At 37.3% G+C, this 12,728-nt stretch overlaps 1 protein-coding gene across 1 annotated transcript in view; it reads right to left on the bottom strand.

The window, feature by feature from the left end:
* The window catches only part of KCND2 (potassium voltage-gated channel subfamily D member 2), a 563,422-nt gene that overhangs the window by 343,125 nt on the left and 207,569 nt on the right, over positions 1 to 12,728 (bottom strand). The gene's annotated exons all lie outside the window — the stretch shown is intronic.

Here is a 12,728-nt window from a genome sequence, read left to right as displayed (position 1 = left end):
AACTTAGGTTTATTATGCCTGTGGGCCCAGAGGAGTTAACACTCCAAGATTTGAACCCCGAACAAAGGGGTTACACAGTTTTTTATACACAGACAGGCATGATAAAGCAGGTTTGTGGGTTTGCAGGGACTAGGGTGATTGCAAAGAGCAGGACAAGGGTGAGTGAGTTAAGCTGCAGTTCCAAGTATTGTGAGTTCCCACTTTCTGAGACCTACGTGATCTAGACTTTGCAAGGAGCAAGCTGGGTTACAGAGGCAGAAGGAGCAGGAGCTTATGTAAAATTTTAACTGTTCCTCTTCAAGTATACACAGAGATAGTAATGTTACACTTAGCTATAGAGGAAGTTGGTGGCCTAGGACACACTTAGGAAAAGAATTTCCCTTACCCAAGTTTGAACAAGGAAACATTCTCTTCTGCCTAGATTAAGTTCTTGGATGAGAATTATTATCAGAGAGAGGCAAAAGGAAGGAGGCATTGAAAAAGAAACAAGTAGAAGATGCAGCCTGTTTATTAAGTACACTATTTCCTAAATCTTTTATCTCTGTTATCTGGAGGACAAGAAATGATGGTATTTATTTGGGACACAAGGAAGATTCTTGGACTATGAGTTCACAAGGGTGGAGATGGAAATATACTCAAATAAAAGATTCTAAAGTTATATTACTAGGAAAATAAATTAAAAGACACAAGGAGAAAAAGTTATGGCACAAAGGGAAATCTGTCTGTGTTTCTATCCTTCAACTGGGATCTTTAGTCAGTCACGTATTTGAAAAGTATCTGTGAGTGTTTACCATATGCCAGGGTTTCCCAGGTGGGGCTAATGGTAAAAAACTTGCATACCAATACAGGATCAATCCCTGGGTTGGGATGGTCCCCTAGAGGAGGGCATGTCAACCCACTCCAGTATTCTGGCCTGAGAATCCCATGGACAGTGGAGCCTAGTGGGCTACAGTCCATGGGGTTGCAAAGAGTCAGACAACTGAGCACAAAGTTCTATCTGTTGTAGTTTAGATAATTTCAGATATAGATATTATCTGAACAGTTCATAAAACAGAGAGAGTACTGAAAATGATTCTCTTGATTCATCAGTACACACAGGCCTCACTTATGACCTACTATTTGGAAAATTCTTCTAAGCCACTGAGATTTATAGGAGTCTAAGTGGCAACTAATCATAGGAAATCGAGAGTTTAGACCCATCTGGGGTTATGACAGCATGAAGACGGCAAATGTATTCAATGTCTCTGTATCAGTGCATATTGATTATGTTGTGATTGATCAGCAAAATCTGAAATGGTGTTGGAAGGGGAAATGACATCACCTTTGCCATGAGCTTAGCTGTTTCATATAAATCTTCTTATGTTATTCATTTGAACTTTACCAGTCTATAGAAACATTATAATAATGTAGTCATTATTATTTAGTATTAGTCATTATTATTATTAGGAGTTTGTCAATCTATAGTTTGAAGTTATAGGGAATAATTGATATAAAAATATATAACACATGGTACAGCACTTGGCCTATAATAATATAATCATCAATGATACCTATTATTATTTTTAGTATTTAATTTTTGTAAGAAACACCTAAATAAGCTAAAAAAACTTTTACTGATATCTTACACAAAAGTGCCTGTCACTTAAATTTCCGATTCTGTCCACAGACTTTGTCTAAACATACTTTTTTCTTGAGAGCTGATGCTCCCTAGGACTTAGTGCTTTATTGAACACTAATGTAAGCCAAGTAGTCGACCTGTTTCCTCCTATAGATTCCAAACAACTGTGAGCAGACACTGAGAGCCACGTGACAAGCTGATACAGCACTGGCTTTGCTATTGTTACATACAACAATAGAAAACAGCCTCCTACCTCAAACCAAATGGTCTCTGGAAAAGTTCTGAGATACACGCAAATAGGAAGCAAAGGGGGAGGGAAAATGCACTGCTTGAGAAAAAGGCAAGAGAGAGAAACAAAGAGGGAATGAGAAGGAAGAGGAGAGAATGAGAAGGAAGGGAATTACAGAGGATTGCTTTCAACTTTTAGTTAAAGGAAATTTTACCCATTCTTGGGGCATGGCCCAATGCATGTTAGGTCCTCAGTCTCACCCGCAAGTAAATCCCTCCATCTCCTCTCCAGGCAAGGCTAAGTAGGAAGAGGTATCAGAAACCTTCACTTTAATATCTTCTCTCCTAGGCAGTGGATGGGAAGTCTTAACCTCTTTATGAAAATATGAGATGAAGGAAATGTCCTCTAGCTCAAATATGACCTTGAGCCTGTAACTTTAGGTGATTTTATACTCACTCTCAGCCCAGTTTTGCTTCTTCTGTCTCTTCTCCTGGTACGTCAAAATCAGATCATGCATTCGAATCAACCAACTTTTATTGAAATCCTATTATATACTTAGGTGGAGAATGGTAGTTTCTTCACTTAAACTGAACACATGTATTTAAGCAATACATGCAATGGAATCTTTAGAGGATACTATTATGACAGCCCACTGTAGGAATTCTGATTTTTTTTTTCAAAATTTCATATTATAGAGAGTGGTTGCAGTGATATATCTAAACCTGAGTCTTGCTCAATGATCTTATTCACAAACAGCTGAAAATGGCACTTTGTCATTACAGATGCAGATTTGAAATGAGCCCAACAAGCTGTGGTGTTATGTACTCTGACATCATAGTTGTCAGGCACTACAGGTAAATTACAGACTAAACTGCAGGCTTCTCTAAGCTCTTTTTTTTGCTTCTTTCAGTTGAAATACTCCCTAAGGAATAATTTTTTTTTTCTTAATGGTTTACAACATTTTGAATCTACTTCTATTAATGCTAATAAATCTGTCTTCACACCCTAACTTATCACAATAAAATTAAACTCTTAGTCTTAAATAAAGATGTATTTTTCAAATATCAAAAATGTTTAACTGTTAATGAATCAATGTTTTCTAAAAACAAGCAAAAAAAAATTAAAGCAAACTGAGACTATATTACCTTCTTTTACAGATAATCTAAAATCTTTTATTTTTTTTATTTTGATTTTTTTAAATTTTATTTATTATTTTTTTTAATTTTATTTTATTTTTAAACTTTATATAATTGTATTAGTTTTGCCAAATATCAAAATGAATCCGCCACAGGTATACATGTGTTCCCCATCCTGAACCCTCCTCCCTCCTCCCTCCCCATATCATCCCTCTGGGTCGTCCCAGTGCTCTAGCCCCAAGCATCCAGTATCATGCATCGTGATTAATTCTTACTTTCAATCTGATCAGGGAGATGCAGTGAGGCAAAGTGGACATGTATGGTATCCTTTGAAAACCAAATTTTTAAATCTGAAGGAAAGATGTTTCTTCCTGTCTGATTGATTGTTTAGGTGAGAGGGGCCTGGGGAAGTTCATATGACAGAGGCTAACATAACACAAGTTTAAGTTCAACTTAAATATAAAGAAGGAAATGAAACTGAATTATACTTTCATTTTGCTAACTATTACTATTATATGATATGAAAAAAGTCAAATAATTCAAATGAATCCACAGTTTAAAAATTAAGGTTTTCTTTGTCAAATTTGTCAGTGGAATTTAAAACATGTTTTCAAGCTAGTAATTCATGAATCAAAGGTGGTGATCTAATTTTAGAATTAGTAAAAAGTAAACTGGAAAAAATAAAATTATTGCATTAGTTTCATATTTGGCCAAGAATAAAAAATTGGTATATAAAGGAAAAAAAGTCTTACAAATACAATCATACCTATATGAAAACCTGAAAGAACATAAGATGCTCATAAATACTCATATGGGAATACTAATCTTGCTGATTAGAAGTAAAAATGTCATATTTTATGACAAGATCTAAGAGTGGAATAAATCAGCGATTTATACTTTCATCACTAGGACGATATGAACTGTAGCTAACAATATTCAACAAAAAGTAGCTTTAGCAAAAAAAAAGAATTACTACTCTCACAGTATAAGCTATTCATAAGGAAGGAGGTCCAGGGTTAGTACACAAGCCTAGATATGTACAACCACAGAGTGACACTGTAATTCTCTTGACCTTCTTTTCAGTTGCGAGATGGCTACAGAAGCTCTAAGCATTACATCCTCACACATCAATATCTAAAATTAGGGAAGAAACTGGGCCTCTTTTAACACGTCTTTTTATTTTTTTGCCAGTGTAGAAAATTAAAGACCCAGAAGGCATTTCTTCTAATCCTGTTGGCCAGAACTAGGTTACATAATCCATCCTTGCCTTCAGGGAGATCAAGAAAGTGACTATCACACAGAATGGGTCTCAGAAAGGATCTGGGGGGCAGAGGCTTTGTGTAGGCAACCTACGGGGTCTGCCAGCAATATGGCAAGGTAGTTACAACATTGGCTCGGGGGCCAAAATTCCTAGGTTCGAATTCTGGTTCATCCATTTCCAAACTGTGATTTTGACTATTATTTAACCTCTTGCAGTTTCGGACCTCCCTGGTGGCTCAGACAGTAAAGAGTCTGCCTGCAATGTGGGACACCTGGGTCCAGTCCTTGGGTTGAGAAGAACCCCTGGAGGAGGACATGGCAAACCACTCCAGTATTCTTGCTTAGAGAATCCCTGGACAGAGGAGTCTGGTGGGCAGTTCAGTTTCTTCACCTATATTTATGGGGATAAAATAGTGTCTACCTTAATTAATTTAGTTATTGCTTATAAAACATTTGCTTACACTTTATATAGTGAAACACTGCATTATTTGATTAGCTGCATTATAATTTTGAATTTCTTTGAATCTTTACAGATTTAGAACTAGGTACATCAAATTTTGAGAGATGTAGAACAAATTAGAATGGCCTGTGAAATTACATTAATTCAATGTTAAGGGTGTCTATAACTGATTAATAGCTGTATTAGACTCAGAGTAAAGTTTAAAGTATTTTATTTGCTATCCTGCATCTCCCATAGTAGCAGAAGTTGAATACATACAGGGCCAACTTGTCGTTGGCCCATGCGTAAAAGGGAAATACATATTCATTTAGTGTCCCTGAGTTAGAAGCTAGAATCTTTCCTTAACTCCTCTACTTCATATGATAATATATTTGTGTGTATTTATAAACATATCAGAGAAGGCAATGGCACCCCACTCCAGTACTCTTGCCTGGAAAATCTCATGGACAGAGGAGCCTGGGGGGGTCTATGGGGTCACACAGAGTCAGACATGACTGAGTGACTTCACTTTCACTTTTCACTTTCATGCATTGGAGAAGGAAATGGCAACCCATTCCAGTGTTCTTGCCTGGAGAATCCCAGGGACAGGGGAGCCTGGTGGGCTGCCATCTATGGGGTCGCACAGAGTCGGACACGACTGAAGCGACTTAGCAGCAGCAGCAGCAGCAGTAGCATAAACATATAATATACAAATGCAATATTGCAACTCTTCCTTTAAGATTGGAAGAATTACACTCTAATGAAACTATAAAATGTCACAAAAAAGTATCATATTCATCTCTGCTCTTAAATTGCATATGATCTAGTTGAAGAGTCAAATTTACCATGAAACTAAATAAACAGGGCTAAATACTGTTGCACTGAATATGGTTGTGAGTGTTAAGGAGACAGAGACTAGGGTGAACTGCTGCTGCTGCTAAGTCGCTTCAGTCGTGTCCGACTCTGTGCAACCCCAGAGACGGCAGCCCACCAGGTTCCGCCGTCCCTGGGATTCTCCAGGCAAGAACACTGGAATGGGTTGCCATTTCCTTCTCCAATGCATGAAAGTGAAAAGTGAAAGTGAAGTCACTCAGTCCCGTCCAACTCTTCACGACCCCATGAACTGCAGCCTACCAGGCTCCTCCGGCTGCAGTCCATGGGATTTTCCAGGCAAGAGTACTGGAGTGGGTTGCCAGTGCCTTCTCCAGGGTGTACTAAGAGCAGTATATAGGAATCAGGAGGTGATGGAGCTCAAATGGCTCCTCTGATGGAAAAGATTAAAGATGAAAAGCCCCAGGCCATGATAAAGGATGGTTGGGTGAACTGGCTAGTTGGATAAATGTACAAAAAAAGTGGAATATTTATCTTGAAAAGAATTGGATTCATATTTACTGAATGCCGACTATGTGCTAAGCCAGAGTTACATGATAAAAATGAAGAATCCAGTAAGAAATGGTCCCTATACTCAGGCAATTGGATCGAATAGCTATGTTGGATTAAGAGAGGCAGAGAGAGAGATAAAAAATAGTATTTGGATTAGTCAATAAGTCCCATTCTTTGTTATTCACTGACTGTTAGGAATTAAGAGTCCTCTAAAATCATTATTCATATAGCATGTTTATATTGATATCCTTTTCCCTAATATAGAGTAAAATAGAATAATCACATCAAATATATTTTAAAAGAGCATAAAAATAAAAGAAATATGAGAATTTATCTTGTTTTTTCCAATATAATATGTTTCATATTTATGATAATAATATCGATAATGAACATTTACTGGCCATCCCCAGGAGCTAAGTGCTTTAAAGGTATTAATTCATTTTAACTTCATGATCTTAAGAGGTAGGAATTCTAATACTTTCAATTAATCACTAAGGAAACTGAGACCCAGAAATGTTACATAATTTATCTAAGATGACAGAGCTGATTATCAGTAGAATCAGTCTGTGAACAGTTTGGTTTCAGAGACTGTCCTTTTAACCACTATTCCATAATTGATTTATGAAAAATTTTAAAATGAACATAGAATCAAAGTTTTGAAACTTTTCCAATATATCATTAATCCTAAAACTTTACAGTCAGACAATTAATATATTGTTGTCTTGTTGTTCTTCAATAATGAATTTTCTTCTTTGTTCACAAAAAACTTTGTTTTTAAATTTTCAAATTCCTACTATTTTCCAAGTATGACTAAAATGTGTGTCCAAATTCTGATTTTCAAAGGTGAGTATATATTAAGGAATACTGTGGCTTTTGCTTTTTATTTAGTGTTATCAAGGATAACAGAATCAGTTTTATTGTAAATACAATGTGTGAAGAAAGATGTTCAACATCAATGCTCCAGTCATTCAGCCTGACATTTCTCTGTGAAGTGGGCAGAAAATTAAATTGCCTCAAATTAGAGGAGAAAATCACACACCACAAAAAGTAACATGTCCAGTGACAGTTGAGGTCATGCTTCCACTGCAATATGTGTGAATTTTACCATATTAGTTTCATTGATGGTAATGGAAATTGTGCAGTCGCCCCTCTTAATGTGCTCTGAATTGTTACCCATTAACATCCTCAAAATATCAAATTTTTCCTGGCATTTTATGTTGGTTTTAGAGTATTACATTGTTATTATGTATTCGTTTGAAAAGGTAAAGCTAATTTCATTATGTTTCTTTAGTTTTAATTTTTTCAGCTGTTTTCACCCAATCTTCCTCATCCCAGACCAATGATCAGATATCCTGGATTTTGACTCTTTTGAACTTCCCTGGGTTATAAAATAAACACTGGAAATTGGAATTCATTAGTCATTTTTTTAGAGTCCAGATTTTTATAGCAAGCATTTTTATGAGACTGTTTTGAGATCCCAGTGTACTCTGCTGGGATCCTTACAGAGGGTAAGATATGAAAATGGCAAGTCTAGGCAAGAACTAAGTCAATATATTGCCTTTATGAAAATTAATAAATGGTGTTTCATATCTAGGATAGAAACTGCTGAATGTTAGACGTCTAAAAAGATTAGAGAGCTTAGATTTAAGCTCTAACTTGCCCTCTGGTGAGAAGAAGATGGAAGAGGTAGGAGGGATGGCCTTTGTGAAGTAAGTTTCAATATCACTCACTGTGAACCAGGAAGGACAAAGTTAAGGGGAAATAATGCATATAAAGCAAGTAGCAAGACTGCCTGGCATGTGTAGGCATTCAATGAATATGAATTGCCTTGGGAATTCAAAAGGAAGGTGAAATCTCTTTGAACTAAGAATTGAGGTGATTTCATTAAGGCATCATGAGTTAGCTATGAAGACATTTCAAACCAAGGCAACAGCATGAATAAGGAATGAAGGCAAGTGAAGTTCAAGAGCATATCTCATCTTGAAGGATAGTAAAGCTCTCTTACTGAAGGTTCAGAAATAGGTGAGGCATTTTTGTTTGTCACTATGACTTGAGAGGTGATGTTGGTGTTAACAGCACTAAAGCTAAGCAGGTGTGTGTGTGTGTGTGTGTGTGTATGTATATATATATATATATATATATATATATATATATATAGTTGTTCAATCATGTCTGACTTTTTGTGATCCCAAGGACTTTAGCCTGCCACGCTCTTCTGTCCATGAGGATTCCCTGGGCAAGAATACTGGCATGGGTTGCCATGCCCTCCTTCAAAGGATCTTCCCAACCCAGTGATTGAACTCAGGTCTCCTGCATTGCAGGTGGATTCTTTACCCTCTGAGGCACCAGTGAAGCCCATGAATACTGGAGTGGGTACCCTATCCCTTCTCCAGGGCATCTTCCCAACCCAGGAGTCGAACCAGGGTCTCCTGCATTGCAGGCAGATTCGTTACCAGCTGAGCTACCAGGGAAGCCCGAGGAGGTTAAAAGCCCAAGGAGGTTAAAGGCTATTTAATTAGTGCTCCACAACAAAACACTCCTACAAGAATACCAAAGCAATCTATCTGAGAAAAGCTGAAGGATATAGTCTATGAAAATAAGCAACAAAAGACAAAATTGGAAAGTGGGTTCCAACATCACACTGGACACCAAATGCCATGGAAATAAGTGTGCCTCAATTGGTAGACAATGGGATGTTTTTAAAAGCTTTGTAATGGAGGAAAGATACGATGAGTCTTTGTAAGTACTGAGAATAATATTGGATTACTGGAGTGGATAGCTGTTCCCTTATCCAGAGGATTTTCCCAACCCAGGTATAGAACCCAGGTCTCCCTCATTGCAGATGGATTCTTTACCAGCAGAGCCACTGGGGAAGCCCACTGAGAATAAGGAATATCACAATTCAACAAGAAGACTTTGGCCCTTATTGGCGAGGTGAGTTGGGGAAAAATTGCCCATGGGCAGGTGTTAGGTAGAGTTTATAGGCAGTGAGAAGGGATAGGAGAGAAGTGATGCAAAGCCAGTTTCTCCAAGGAAAGAGGCTATGGTTCTAATCTTACTCATATCCCTTTCCTCCATAGGAAATCTCTTTTTTTTTCCCATTTGGAAATCGTTAACCAGTGAGATATTCAAGTTTTTCTGAGTGCTTAGGACCTGAAAGGGGAGGAAAATTCTATCAATCTTTCAAAGCCAGAATTTCTTCTCCCCTACTCTTTGGTCTGTCACAATAACATTGCCTTGAGGGAGATAGTGGGAAAGCAAGCGTCAAAAATGCAATTTCAGCAGCACACCTTACCCTGATTAGCAGTTAAAAGCAAGTACAGGAGCTGCTGCTCTGGGGCTACACACCTGAGGTTGTCTGTTAGACCTAACACAGTTCCCATGCTTCATGACTAAGAGCCACTCGCCCAGAAAAACTTGGATATGACAGAGTGAGTCACATAAACACACAAGCATGCACATCTCTGCATATACACTCTTGTACACACTACTTCTTTCCCAGAACAAAATAATGGCAACCAGTTAATAATCATGAAAACATTTATAGACCTTAAATTACTTCTTTTACTTTGTCTTTAAAAATTCACATAGCTTAAGATGGTTTGTTCCTGTCTGTTTTGACACAAAAGGTGGAAATGATGGGCAAGCATGGCCAACCACACCAGCCAGCACTGTACAGAGGAACTGCTGGCTATGTACAGTCTGCTGCTGGAACCAGTCACAAAGCCGTTTTGTGTTCTTGAAAATGTTCTGCGACTTCTTAGATAAATCTCTATAAAAATTACTTGATGTGTGTCATGTTAAAAACGCCCAGCAATTAATCCTTTCCAACTATATAAACCATGATGTTCAATAGGTTAATTACATGTTGCTTCAAAATGGATTTGCTAGTTTCTTCTTTCACTCTGCTGACTTTTAGGTTCCCACTTTTTTTTTTTTTTTTGGCATAGCATTTGGTATTTTAGATTCTGTAATGTCTCCACTTATTACTTTCCTTCTCAATTAAAGAAAGTTTTAATTATTTAATGCAATAAAAGAAGGAGTTGAGTTTGTAACTCTTGGTTCTGTATCAAGAGTTGCAAAGACAAATCCACAAATTCAAGATAACAGGTTTCAGAATGGACTGCAGTTGACTAGGAAGAGCACACCAGCCTACAGGCATTCACATTCAATGTTATTAACCATGACCATGCTGGAGGTACACAGTGTAAATGCTGGCTGCATTAAACTCATGCACTACAATCCTGAGGTCTCCCTTCCTTCAATTCTTTTAGTGCTAATGGGGGCTCCACATAGTACAGTGGGTGGAAGAGTCTCTTTGTTGATAGGCAGTGTCCCGTGACACTGGAACTTCTGAACTTCCTCTGTGGAATCAGGAGAAGAGCTGTGGTATGCAGTCTCTGTTTGGATCAGAAGAAAGTATATGCCAGGGTCTGTGGTACTTTTTACCAGAATTGGGCCTTGTCCTTGATTCTAAATGGGTTTCCCATTCAGTGAACCAAAGGGAAAAGATAAGAAGTGGAAAATAGGAAGAACTTGCTTGGATATCATCTGACTGCCAACCTGCTGGTGCGTGTGTGCATGCTTGGTTGCTAAATGCAACTCTTTGTGACCATGAACCCCCACCAGGCTCCTCTGTCCATGGGATTTCCCAGCAAGAATACTGGACTGGGTTTCCATTTTCTTCTCCAGGGTATCTTCCTGACCCAGGGTTTGAACCCAAGTCTCCTGGCAGGTGGATCTTTACCATGAGCCACCAAGGAAGCCCCAACTTGCTGGCAGTTTACACAAATTTACATCAATAGCCAGAAAGAAATTTATAGCCATGGGCAGAGTGTGGTAACCATAAATTTTGAGCACATATATTTTCTGATGAGCTTATTCCTTGAAGCACCATGGTATTTCCCTAGTTGATTTTAGTTCTGTAACTAGTCATTTGTTAAACTCACTTAGCAATTAATTGTTGTCTAACTAAGATAACAGGTTGCAGTCAAAGATGGAGAAGTTTCATTTTCCAACTAGGTGTAGGAAAATCATCTAGGTCCCCAGCTTTTTTTGCACCAGGGACTGATTTCATGGAAGACAATTTTTCCATGGACTGGGGGTGGGGGGTAGGTTTCGGGATAATTCAAGTACATAACATTTGTTGTGCATTTTATTTCTAATCTAATGCCATTGCTATTGGGACTGGAGGTACTGGTCTGCAGCCTGGAGGTTGAAGACCCCTGGCAGGATAATTACATGTTGTATAAAAGACAATTTTTCTGTTCCATTTTCTCTGGGTTTCCTGTTAGATACCCATTTATTTTTACAAGTAATTTATTGTCTTACAGACTATTATAGAGTTCATGTTCACTCTACATAAAGGAAAAGTAAACAAAGTTCATCCTGCCATTTGTTCACAGAATTAAAAGTCAACCCCTACTTCAATAAACAAGCCTCAAAACCAAAGAGCTATTTCCTGAAGAACAAAGTGAATAGGATGTGCCCACTTGTTGTGCAACAAATAAAATAAATATGTATTAAGTTTTTACCATGTGCCACATACATACCTTTGATGTTAATCACATTATTAAATTTCACACTAATTTTATTCTAACAGGTTTTAGGCATATTTTATTAAAATAGGTGAGTAATCTGTGTAACAGAAAAGTTTAATAGCTTGGACACAATTTCAAAGAAAAGACTCAAGGATTTACATGCAGAAACATTGTTTAATTTCAAAATATCTATAAAATTATCCTTTCCCTCATGAACTAATCCTGTCTTTCCAAAACTAGGCAAATGGTTTGATGTACCTTGTCTTCCATGAAATCACTAGCTGTAGTATAATGTGAGGTGCTCCTGTATTATTTTATTTCCATGCAGCCATCAGTGTGGGTACTGGAAGATGAATCAATAGCATAAATGTTCTGCCTACTTTTCACTGAATTGAAGGATTACTATAGTCACAGGAAAAGGATACCCTCAACATTTGAGCACTTTTGGTTACCTGTTTATTGAAAATCTGTCCTTCATTAAGATATTTCTTTTTTTTTGCAAAGACAGAATAATTAGACATATCTTCAGAGAAGAAAAATCCGAAAAAGATGTAACCCAGAAATATATTAAAGCTAACTGGGATTACAGAAACTCTGAGATTCAACAAATATTTCCTCATTTCAGGAGGAGGCTTATATGAGCACAGTTCAGTGTGTCAGAAGTCAGGTAGGGATCTGCTTATACAGGGAACTCTGGAAGTGCCCCTCTCTGGGAAAAATACGAATGAAAATAAGTGAGAGGTAGAAATGCAAAGTACACATTTTAGGTTAACTACTCTCCTTTCAAAATATTTTGTTAGTATTTTGTTACCTGTTTTTATTCACTCAGTTTCTATACAGCAAAGTGAATTCAGAAACCTACAAGTAACTAAAGAAAACCTTGTTTTCTACCTGGATGAATAAAATGAAATAAATTCTTGCATTTCTGAAAAGTGTTCATCATCTCTCATCTGAAATCACTAGCCATTTGTTTTAATTTTGTAAACAGCCTCATCTAAAAGTCAAAGATTAAATTATATTGTATTCCTGTTATTCTTCCTTCCCTGGAACATGAGTATGAAGTTTAATCTTTGTTTTCAACAATTTTTTAAGGAGGAATGACCAAAATCACAGAACTAGCTTA

This window comes from Bos javanicus, chromosome 4 (assembly GCF_032452875.1).
Source record: "Bos javanicus breed banteng chromosome 4, ARS-OSU_banteng_1.0, whole genome shotgun sequence".
Lineage (NCBI taxonomy): Eukaryota > Metazoa > Chordata > Mammalia > Artiodactyla > Bovidae > Bos > Bos javanicus.
This window is presented reverse-complemented; position numbering and strand designations above follow the sequence as displayed.